Source organism: Mobula birostris, chromosome 4 (genome assembly GCF_030028105.1).
Source record: "Mobula birostris isolate sMobBir1 chromosome 4, sMobBir1.hap1, whole genome shotgun sequence".
Taxonomy (NCBI): domain Eukaryota; kingdom Metazoa; phylum Chordata; class Chondrichthyes; order Myliobatiformes; family Myliobatidae; genus Mobula; species Mobula birostris.
The window spans coordinates 26,038,838-26,051,285 of record NC_092373.1 but is presented as its reverse complement, the minus strand read 5'-3'; the positions used below and the strand labels follow the sequence as shown (position 1 = coordinate 26,051,285).

At 42.7% G+C, this 12,448-nt stretch overlaps 1 long non-coding RNA gene across 2 annotated transcripts in view; it reads left to right on the top strand.

Moving 5' to 3' along the window:
• Nucleotides 1-12,448, top strand: part of LOC140196216 (uncharacterized) — a 69,894-nt gene that overhangs the window by 11,772 nt on the left and 45,674 nt on the right. Inside the window, exons 2-3 of one of the 2 annotated variants that reach the window (XR_011885650.1) lie at nucleotides 3,065-3,218; nucleotides 6,087-9,136. This is a non-coding gene — a long non-coding RNA (uncharacterized lncRNA). Of the gene's footprint in view, nucleotides 1-3,064; nucleotides 3,219-6,086; nucleotides 9,137-12,448 lie in introns of those variants that run through there. The other variant, XR_011885649.1, reaches the window with a different exon arrangement.

The following is a 12,448-nucleotide window of genomic DNA, read 5'->3' as shown; positions in this document are numbered from 1 at the left end:
AACACATTTTGCTTTAGATGGGACGTTGGGATCATTTGCAGTTGTTAACATCTGATCTTGTTAGAGTGAGGAAATCAATTATTCAACACATCTCTTTTTGAACTTATCCGCCCCCCCCCCCAGCTTAAATGCGTGCCCTCTGGTATGAGACATTTCAACTTTGCAATAAAAGATACTGTCTGTCTACTCTATCTTTGCCTCTCACAATCTCATAAACCTCTGTTGGATCCCTGCTCAGCCTCCATCATTCCAGGGAAAACAACACAAGTTTGTCAGATCTCTCTTTATAGCACATGCCCTCTATCTGAGGTGGCATCCTGATAAACCTCTTCAGCACCTTCTGCAAAGTCTTGATTTAATGGGACAAGTGGCCAAATTCTGCTCCCATGTCCTATGGTCTTATGAAATCAGTCCACAATGCAGCCACCAAACATTTTCTTGAACAAGGTACTGTATTTCCCTTTGCCACAGGAGACCATTCAACTCACTGTCCATGCTAGTTCATAGGGCATTATCATTCCCTCACTAATGTACCTTGCTTCATACTCTCACTAATTCTGCCATCCACCCATACAGGGGTAATATGGTGGCCAGTTATCTTCTCACTCTTATATCTTTGGGATGTGAGGGGAAGCCAAAGTTCACCAATGCAGTCACAGGGAGAACACGCAAGCAGGGTACAGATTGCATTGAAGTTCAGGGTGGAACCCAGGTAGCTGGATTTATGAGGTACAACTGTGCCACTAGTAGAGTACAGGAAGAAGCAACTTGGTACTTGTGCAGTTGCATGGGTGATTAAAATTTTATGAATTAAATTAAATTTAATTGTTTATGTCTGTGGTAGCGTGGATGGGAGAGGAATGAAAGAGGTACAATTAAAATTAGTAGGATGCTGTACTCAAGATTAATTACACCCCAGTAAAAGACATTTCAATATTCAGTTTTCTCGGGCTACAATTGGAATCTGGATTAGGAGATCTCCACCCTGATGCAACCGAATAATGTTCCAGTTATTCAAATCAATACAGTTCTCAAACCAGCTGAAACTCTGGTCCCTCAAACACTCTTCAATCCAACCAAATAGTTATTATAAGACATATGAACAAAATTAGACCATTCCATCATGGCTGATTTATTATTCCTCTCAACCCCGTTCTTCTGCCTTCTCCCTGTAACCTTTAACACTGTTACTAATCAAGAACCTATCAACCTCCGTTTTAAATATACCCAATGATTTGGCCTCCCCAGCTGTCTGTGACAATGAATTCCACAGATTCGCCACCTTCTGCCTAACGAAATTCCTCCTGATCTCTGCTCAAAAGGCACATCCTTGTATCTGAAGTTGTGCTCTCTGGTCCTAGACTTTCCCACTATTGGACACATCCTTTGCATGTCCACTCTATCTAAGCCTTTCACTATTCTGTATTAAACCCTCTCTCCCCAACATTCTTCTAAATTTCTGTGAGTACAGACCCAGAGCCATCAAATGCTGTACCTTGGCTGTCTGTACTCTAAGTACTGAGAAATTGTTGGAACGCAAACTTCGCTTTGTCATTTTAAAATAACCCCCCGAGTTAGACATTTTCTGCTGGCTCAAGGCATGCTTGAAAATTGCTATTAACAGCATCCTCCAGAGTGACTGATCTTTCATTCTTCAGTGGATAATGAATCTGTATTTAACATTTCAACAAAGAAAAGACAAGGTACCTCATAGTACTTAGATTCTCCTCCACAACGCCTGCAACTGAGAGTTTGCTAATTGCAGACGAGAAGAAAAAATTGAATGTTTTGGTAAATGTCATACTATTGTGTGTAGTTCTAGGCACCACACTACTGAAATGATGTGACTAAGCTAGTAAGGGTGCAGAAAAACTCGACAAGGATGCCGTCTGGTTTGGAGGGCTTGAGTTCTTTGGAACAAAGGTGGGCAAGAGGCATATAAAATTATGAAAGGTATGGGTATGGTAGAGAGCCAGAGCATGTTTCCCATGTTAGACGTCTGTAAAGCTAAAGGACAAAGGTTTAAAGTGAGAAAGATGAGGCTTAAAGGGGATCTCAGGGTAGATCATTCACACAAGAATAGTTGGTATCCAGAATGAAGGGGGATCTCATTGAAGCTCACCAAATATTGAAAGGCCTAGACAGGGTGGACATGCAGCAGAGGATGTTTTCAGTAGCTGTGGGAGTCTAGCATCAGAGAGCACAGCTTCAAAATAGAAGGGTGTCCCTTTAAAACAGAGATGAGGTGGAATTCCTTCAGCCAGAGGGTAGTGAATTTGCAGAATTCACTGCCATAGATAGCTGTGGAGGCCGAGTCATTGGGTATATTTAAAGTGGAGGTTGATGGGTTCTTGATCAGTCAGGGCATCAAAGGTAAAAGGGAGAAGGCAGAAGAATGTGATGGGAGGAAAAGCAAATCAGCTGTGATTGAATAGCGGAACAGACTTGATGTACTGAATGGCCTAATTCGGCTCCTCTGTCTTAAGATCGAGAACGAGCTGCTAGCCGGGGTGATTGAGGTGGGAATAGTAGCAACTCTTATGAGGTACTTGAGTAAGCAAAGCATGGAGGGGTTTGGTAGAAATACAGGCATGTGGCATTAATATAAATATGCATGATGGTTGGTATAGGTGCAATGGGACAAAGAGCCTGACTCCTATGCTCCTTTCACTGCCAGATAAGTGAAGTCTTGGTGCTTATTGACAAGTTCAGCAACAAAGGATTTTGACAAACAGCTATGGCTGCCATCTCAGAAACTATCCCATAGTATCCATTGTGTCTTTCTTTCACAAGGTCTGTAATTCTGTGCTGACTGCTGTCCAAAGGACTTGGGGCCAGAATATTTTCTTTTCCGAAAGAGCTTCTCAATGAAGGATAGGTAGTGTGGCAGTCCAGCTGAATGGAATGTTGAGTGGCAAGAGACCAGGCCCATCTTTCCCAACACTGGGGTTGTGTAAAACCTCAATACATGTGTCTATGTACTTGGATTTTACACACAGCTTGGAGCAGTGGTCGACATTAGGAAAAGGACAATGTTGGGTAAGCTTTTTCTCTTAATCCCCAGAAACTTGCGCATCACGCCCATCAGACACATTTTGTCTTGGATCACCAAATGAAACAGCAAATGAGTTGGGTGACTGCTGTGACAGAACATCAGGGTATGGCCCACATCTGGACCTCATCAGCAACACTGAGAGCATTTCACACCAAATGACAAGGTAATTGCTTGCTATTGAAATGGAGCATCACTGCCACATTCCCAATTTTTGTTGCACCTTGTTTAACAGCTCTAGCCAATTTTTGTTAAACTTCTTGGCCACTCTGAACTAGATCCTCTGCACCTTCAAATAATGAGACTTGAAAGTAAAGGAATTTGCCAAAGAGCATAGCCTCACTCTTCCTGTGGTTGACTCTGGCCACCCACACACTTCCCTCTCTTAGACCAAGCTCAGAGTGGTTCTGCATCCTGGTCAATCTGTGGACCAACCGTGGATCAGAGTAGAAGACAGTGATATCATCCATATGGATTTGGATTGCTCAACTGATAGTTGTATAGAGAAGTTGAATCCACTTCCTGATTCATTTTCCAAACCCTATTCTGGCAAGCATGCCCAGTTTGTGTGTGTTTCAGTTAAAGGCCTTCTCTGGCCCACACTGATCATGAAAGCAATGGTATCCTTGAGCAATGCATAGCTCTCATTTCTCTGACAGATATGGGTGGGTCAGCTGTCCCAGCATAGACTCGATCAGTGATCACTCTGGACCAGAGGCTGAATCCTAAATTCTTGATGTCTGCTTTCTTGAATTGGTATTGGGGGTAGGGTACTGATAGGGTAGGGTAGGGTACTGACATGGATAGAAAATTGGTTGGCAGACAGGAAACAAAGAGTAGGGATTAATGGGTCCTTTTCAGAATGGCAGGCAGTGACTAGTGGGGTACCGCAAGGCTCGGTGCTGGGACCGCAGCTATTTACAATATACATTAATGATTTAGGTGAAGGGATTAAAAGTAACATTAGCAAATTTGCAGATGACACAGAGCTGGGTGGCAGTGTGAAATGTGAGGTGGATGTTATGAGAATGCAGGGTGACTTGGACAGGTTGGGTGAGTGGGCAGATGCATGGCAGATTCAGTTTAATGTGGATAAATGTGAGGTTATCCACTTTGGTGGCAAGAACAGGAAGGCAGATTACTATCTGAATGGTGTCAAGTTAGGAAAAGGGAAGTACAACGAGATCTCGGTGTCCTTGTTCATCAGTCACTGAAAGTAAGCATGCAGGTACAGCAGGCAGTGAAGAAAGCTAATGGCAAGTTGATCTTCATAACAAGGGGAGCTGAGTATAGGAGCAAAGAGGTCTTTCTGCAGTTGTACAGGGCCCTGGTGAGACCACAAGTGGAGTATTGTGTACAGTTTTGGTCGCCAAATTTGAGGAAGGACGTTCTTGCTATTGAGGGAGTGCAGCGTAGGTTCACGAGGTTAATTCCCGGGATGGCAGGACTGTCATATGTTGAAAGATTGGAGCGACTGGGCTTGTATACACTGGAATTTAGCAGGATGAGAAGGGATCTGACTGAAACGTATAAGATTATTAAGGGATTGGACACGCTAGAGGCAGGAAGCATGTTCCCGATATTTGGGGAGTCCAGAACCAGAGGCCACAGTTTAAGAATAAGGGGTAGACCATTTAGAACGAGTTGAAGAAAAACTTTTTCACACAGAGGGTTGTGGTTCTGTGGAATGCTCTACCTCAGAAGGCAGTGGAGGCCAATTCTCTGGATTCTTTCAAGAAAGAGTTAGATAGGGCTCTTAAAGATAGTGGAGTCAGGGGATATGGGGAGAAGGCAGGAAAAAGGTACTGATTATGGATGATCAGCGATGATCACAGTGAATGGCAGTGCTGGCTCGAAGGGCTGAATGGCCTACTCCTGCACCTATTGTCTATTGTCTATTGAATTCCTGACATTTGCCTTCTTCCTCTTTTTTTTCCTTGTAGATTAGTGTGAGAATGCCCTTCCTTTTGTATCCTGGCACGCTGCCACCCAGAACTTAAGCTTTGTGCATTACCAGCAGGTCTGGGATAATTGAATTCACTTTTTGGAACATTGCAGTCCGTTTGCTATTGATAGAAGAGCACCAGGCTCTAGACCTGAAGGAACAGCAATGTGCTTCCAAGTCAGGATATGTTGGGGAACCTGCAGGTAGTGGTATTCCCATGCATCTGCTAACCTTATCCTTGGGAGTGGTGAAGGTTGGGGAAGTACTGCTGGAAATAACATAGGTGAGTAACTGTGACAGTAGTGTGCAGGTGGTGGGAAGACTGAATAATTAAGGAGGTGGGGAATGGGCTGCCAATCAAGCAGGCTACTTTATCCTGATTGGTGTCAGGTATCAGGAGCATTGTTGAAGCTCACCTCTTCCACGCAAGTGGCAACCATCCTGTCACAGTCCTGGTTTGTACCTTGAAGGTGATGGAATGTTCTTAGAGCATCAGGCAACCTGAAGACACAAAGGAAAATTCAGTAGTTAAAGATGACACTTGGAACAGAATTTAGAGGTTATTATAGAGCCTCAGAATTAATTTGTAAGATCATTTTTATTTTGCAGTGCACTTTCAGCTGACATCTCTGTAAAATAAATCCATGTTTTAGATTGGAAAAGGAAACTTAGCACATTACTCTTTGAGTTTGTGGATGGAATTGAATTATTGATATCTCTGAGTTACTATCAAAATCTTGTAAACACATGAACTTGCTTTGGCTTTACTACTTCATTTTTAAAAATTTTATCCTTTTTTGTAACATCTGGATTCACTGACAGAAAGAGTAATGGAGATCTAAATAAGTTAGCATGTCTGTCTTAAAAATAATTTCCAGGGAAAAAAATGTACTATCGCTTCATATTGAGGTACAAGAGACCTCAGATGCTGGTGAAGCATAGCGATAACTTGCTGGTAGCAAACAAAATTATAAATTATTGTATTAATCACACTTTTTCTTGGATATGATCACTGCAATCAATAGTCTGTAATGTCCCTTTCAGAGTTGAGCTTTTGAACCACCCGTACAACCTGTTATTTTTTTGCAGTGTGAACTGAAGGCTCAAAGATCCGAGAATGTATTGAAGTGGTAGGGCTCAGATCCAAGAATGAGAAACGACCCAAGGTTTGGACAACCTAAGCGCTGGATCAGATTGAAAAGGTTCTAGGTGTTGGGGCTGGAGGTGAGGGATGGGCCAGTTCAGCTTGCTACTCTATGAGATTTACTCATGTCTGCACTGAACTGAAGCTGTGGTCTGCAACTGATTGGCTCCTGAATTGGCTGCAGTGGTGACTAATTTCATGGCTGTAGTTTCACTGTTGTGAACTTCGGTTCTGAATCACTTACTTTTATTGTTTACACAATTTTCTTTTTTTCCTGCACACTCGGTACTTGACGGTCTTTTTAAAAATGGTGTCTATTGGGTTTATTTGTTTTGTATCTGTCTGTAAGTAAACACATCTCAAGGTTGAATGTAGTATACATACTTTACTTTGAACTTTGAACCTGGAGCCAAAAACAAGGTACTGGAGGAACTCAACAGGTCAGGTGGCATCTGCAGAGGGAAAAGGCACTCAACATTTCAAGTCGAGACCCTTCATTTAGACTGCTAATATAGTTAACATTGTTCCAGAAACATAACTGCTTTGCAGCAACTTTCACATGGCACTGATTTACAAGCAGCTGTGACAATTCAATTAAACTGATCACTAGGATTGCTTGAATGTTAGGTCTTTAAAACAATACGTCATCAAGATGTCCCTGATGCCCTTTGACTCAGTTCTTCACATTTGGTCCATTTGGTTTCTGTTTACTTAGAGTGACCAGAATATACTGAAAGTTTATTTATAGCTTGCAATGCTGTGTGTGTGTGTCTGGTGTTTGCATATTCTGACTAATTACATGGGCTTTTCTTGGATGCTGCAGCTTCTTCTTGTAATCCAAGGCTGTGTGTTTTGGTAGGTTAACTTCCCATTGTAAATTGCCCCCAAGTGGATAGGTGAGCATGGGGGAGGATTAAATGGGAATAGGTATGTAGCTAGTGAAAATGGATATTTAATCAGTGGGAAGATTGGCTTGTTTCTATGCTATATTAGATCAGATTACCACATACTGTATATCAAAGCATACAGTCAAATGCGTCACTTACATTAACAACCAACACGACCTAAGGAATGTGCTGGAGCAAGTATAGCCACACATTCAGTGCCAACATAATATGCCCACAATGTTCAGCAAATAAATAAATAAAGGCATCCGTTAGTCTTGCGAGACCATGGATCTTGCCTGGAAAGTCTTCACTCTCCAGGGCGCAGGCCTCGGCAAGGTTGTATGGAAGACCAGCAGTTGCCCATGCTGCAAGTCTCCCCTCTCCACGCCACCGATGTTGTCCAAGGGAAGGGCATTAGGCCAAGGGAAGGGCATTAGGATCCATACAGCTTGGCACCAGTGTCGTCACAGAGCAATGTGTGATTAAGTGCCTTGCTCAAGGACGCAAGATGTTCCCTCGGCTGGGGCTCGAACTCACGACCTTCAGGTTGCTAGTCCAATGCCTTAACCGCTTGGCCACTTGCCCACACGTTCAGCAAAACAATGTAAACAAAATCTACAACAGAAAAACAAGCATGAGAAAACCTGCTGATGCTGGTTTAGATGACTTAAATGATGTGAAATATCTTCTTTTGCAGCAGCAATACAGAGCAAAGTCATAAAATTATGATAAAGTGTGCAAAAATAGGAAAAACAAGGTAATGTTGACTATTTATAAACCTAATGGGCGAAAGGAAGAAACTTTCCACTCTTTAAGAAAGGAAGGAGACCACAGAAAGGAAATTATAGACTAGGTAGCCTGACCTCAGTGGTTGGAAAGATGTTGGAGTCAATTGTTAAAGGTGTGGTTATGGAGTACTTGGTGACACAGGATGAGCTAGTACAAAGTCAGCATGATTTCCATCAGGGAAAATCTTGCCTGACGAACCTGTTGGAATTCTGTCAGGAGATCACACTTGGGATAGATAAAGGGGATGCAGTAAATGTTGTATATTTGGACTTTCAGAAGGCCTTTGACAAGGTGCCACACATGAGGCTGCTTACCAAGTTAAGAGCTCATGGTATTACAGGAAAGTTACTGGCATGGTTAGAGCATTGGCTGATTGGTAGGAGGCAGCGAGTGGGAATAAAAGGATCCTTTTCTGGTTGGCTGTCAGTGACTAGCGGTGTTCCACAGGGGTTGTTGTTGGGACCACTTCTTTTTACGCTGTATAACAATGATGATGGAACAGATGGCTTTGTTGTCAAGTTTGCAGATGATACAAAGATTAGTGGAGGAGCAGGTATTATTGAGGAAGCAGGTAGGATGCAGAAGGACTTAAACAGATTAGGAGAATGGGCAAGAGAGTGGCAAAAGAAATTTAATGTTGGAAAATGCATGGTCATGCACTTTGGTAGTAGAAATAGATGTGCAGACTATTTTTAAAGTGGGGAGAAAATCCAAAAATCTGAGATGCAAAGGAACTTGGAAGTCCTTTTACAGAACACCCTAAAGGTTAACTTGCAGGTAGAGTTGGTGGTGAGGAATGCAAATGCAAGGTCTTGATTACAAGAGCAGGGATGTGATGCTGAGGCTTTATAAGGCACTGGTGAGGCCTCACTTTGAGTATTGTGAACAGTTTTGGGCTCGTCATCTTAGAAAAGATGTGCTGGCATTGGAGAAGGTTCAGAGGAGGTTCACAAGGGTGATTTGTGGAATTTATTATCACAGGCAGCTGTGGAGGCCAGGTCATTTGGGATATTTAAGACAGAGCTTGATAGCTTCTTGATTGGACATGGCATCAAAGGTTATGGGGAGAAGGCTGGGGAGTGAGGCTGAGGAGGGGAGAAAAGGATCAGCCATGATTAAATGGTAGAGCAGACTTGGTGGGCCAAATGGCCTAATTCTGCTCCTATGTCTTATGATCTAAACTCTTCCCGAATAACTTCGCTCAACTTTATTGGCTCCATCACTGAACTGTTTCCACAACCTATGGACTCACTTTCAAGGGCTCTTCATTTCATGTTCTCAATATTTATTGCTTATTTACTTATTTGTGGTGCGTAGCCAGGTGGTTAGGGTGTTGGGCTCACAAGCTGAAGATCGTGGGTCCGAGTCTCGGCCAAGGCAGCGTGTTGTGTCTTTGAGCAAGGCACTTAACCATACACTGCTCCAGTCCACCCAGCTGAAAATGGGTACCGGCAAATGCTGGGGGTTAACCTCGTGATAGACTGGTGTCCTATCCGGGGGGGAGTCTCGTACTCTCAGTCGTTTCACGCCACAGAAATCGGCATAAGCACCGGCCTGATGGGTCACAAGGCTCGGGACAGACTTTAACTTTTTTTATTTGCTTATTTATTTAGTTTTATTTTATTTTTTTTTGTATTTGCACTATTTCTTGTCTTTTCCACATTGGCTGATTGTCCGCCCTTTGGGGCACGGTCTTTCATTGATTCGATTGTGTTTCTTGGATTTACTGGGTATGCCTGCAAGAAAATTAACCTTGGGGTTGTATATGGTGGCGTATATGTACTTTGATATTAAATTTACTTTGAGCTTTGAACTTCAGGCTCCTATACTTCCCCCCGCTCCCCCACCACTCGATGTTAGTACCAAGAAGGGGAAATGTACTGGACGGTGAGGGACCTTGGTGATACTGCATTCTTTTTTTTCTCCAAAAATACTTTATTCAGAAGTATTACAAAATAAAGTTATATACATATAAAAAAAACATTCGTTGATCCTGAGTCCTTATTCAATAAATAAAGTTATTTACAATAAAATTATGTGTTGACTCTCTGTTCGTATACAAATGAAAGATGTTTACAATAAATCATTCATTTACTCTCAACCCTTGGTCAAGAGTTAAGGCTTATTTACAATAAAATTATCAACAATAAAGGCAGGCGTTGGCTCTAATTCCTTTTCCAAATTAACAATTCCACCCACTCCTGGGGCACCATGTTGATTCATCTGTCCACGCCGCTGATGAGGGTAGGTCTCCTCCCCACCCAACCCCTCCCACTCCCACGGGTGATGGACCTTAAACTGTGGTCCTTCCCCACCGGGCCTTCGCGGTGACTGCACCAAGCTTGAGTGCATCCCTCAGCACCTACTCCTGCAGGCGAGAGTGAGCCAGTCGGCAGCATTCAGTCATGGACATCTCCATGTGCTGGCAGACCATCAAGTTTCGGGCAGACCAAAGCGCGTCTTTCACCGAATTGATGATCTGCCAGCAGCACCGGATGTTTGTCTCCGTGTGCGTCCCTGGGAACAGCCCGTAGATCATGGAGTCCTCGGTAACGCAGCTGCTGGGCATGAATCTTTGCACTGTCCCTTCCATTTTCCTCCACACCTTCTTTGCGAACCCACAGTGTGCAAAGAGGTGAGGCACATGCTCTTGACGGTGTCCTTGATAGTGAGGGTGAGGAGGATAAAGTTGAAGCTGCATCACTACTGCAGTTGCATTGTGTAATCGCTCGGCCATTGTTACAGAGATGCAGTCTAGAATTGGAGCTGGGGGAGGAGTAGGTTCTAATGAAGGCAGTACTTATGGAATGATGATTTCAGCCGAATTGCTACAGTATCAAATAAGGAAAGGAAGGATGGATAAGTTCTGATAAGGCCTTACTACAAATTTAATGAAAATTGGTCCATAATGAATCATGTCTAGCCCTGACGAAGTCCTGACGAAGGGTCTCGGCCTGTAATGTCGACTGCACCTCTTCCTAGAGATGCTGCCTGGCCTGCTGCGTTCACCAGCAACTTTTATGTGTGTTGCTTGAATTTCCAGCATCTGCAGAATTCCTGTTGTTCATGTCTAGCCGTTATTCACTGGGATCTGCATGAAACAAAATGTGAACTTTCCTACTTCAAAGTCAGTACTTTCTGGTTGAGCATAAATGCATCAGTGTCTCCTTCAACTCCTCTCCCAATACTCTGCACAGCAGTTATTCATATGCTTGTTCTATCAACCTACCAGCTTGTGTGCATGGTCGATTATCAGTGTTATACACAGAACTGCCACCCTTCCCTAACCTCCTTGCTCTGAAAAGTACATCTTGATTTTTCACACTTGCCGTCTTGGCCACTGTGCAGGCATTGCCCAGGTCGTAGTTGGTGGTGCTGGTTGACTAGGACATGAGGCACAACTCTTTTTCCTCTTTGAAATAATGTGGAGTATCACTGTGGACTGTTATCAGGAATTCATCAAGAGAAGCGAGTTTCCTTCCCATTGTGGTAACTAGAGAATTTTATTTGCTGATCTGCTAGCAAAATTCTAAACTTCAAAAATTGCATTATGTTTTTTTTAATTGTATAACAGAAATAACAATATTTCCTTTGAGAGTTGGAAGAAATTTTGAACCATGGATCCCAGTAGAATAGAAAAAAAATCCCTGAAGTCTTCTGTTGATTGTTACACTGCTGTAGAATTCCAGCTTGTCACATTCCTGATTTGATGTCAGTATATGATGGAGAATAAATTAGAAAATGAGAAATTGAAGTATCATAAGTATTGTTTTAAAGTTTCCATTTAAGATTGATGTAGGGGTTAAAACAAAGTAATTAAGATTGCAATTAGCATCCAGTAGATATAATACTCATGCAGTTTGTAAGTGTTGTAACTAAAATCTGAACCAATGTCCCAGGGGGCAGTCAGAGGGAATGAGACAAAGGTAAAACAAGATTTGATTACAGTGATGTATGAGGTATTCCATAAGTGCCACAACGGAAGCAGAAAGATTCATGGGGTGGGGGAGTCTTGATGACTAAATTGGTCACAAGATTATTTGTAATGGTAAATGCTGTAACCTGTCTCAAGGGATTGTGCCTCACGGGCACAGAAAACAACTCTAGACACTGGGAGTGCACTGCAGCCCTTCACCATCATTCCAGAAGGTATGATATGAAATGCATTCAGCACAAGTACAATATTATTAAAACTAGGCACTAATGTCACCCATCCTCATGACCCTGTCTGACTTGCTTGAGTTTCTCCAGCAGTTTGTGTGTGTTGCTCGAGATTACCAGCATCTGTGGAATCTCTTGTGTTTATCATTGATTTCCACTTGTTGCCCACTAATATTTGTCTCTGCCTTACACCACGACAGCATATTAGCCAAGATATTAATGAATGGGTAATGAGAGAGTACATTGTCCCAGTACTTGTCTCCACCTTTCTTGTTATAATGATGCATTTCACCTCAAATCAAATTGTTTCGCTAATGGATCTAATCTTCTAAACCGATGGAAGTTGTTCAGTCTATGGTGAATACAGAACCAAGGCTATGAACACCTGAGTGTGCAGATGATGTTTTCGCTTGAGCATGCTGAGTGAAAGGTTTTGCTGAAGCTGTTGATTGAATGGATCCAAACGTAAC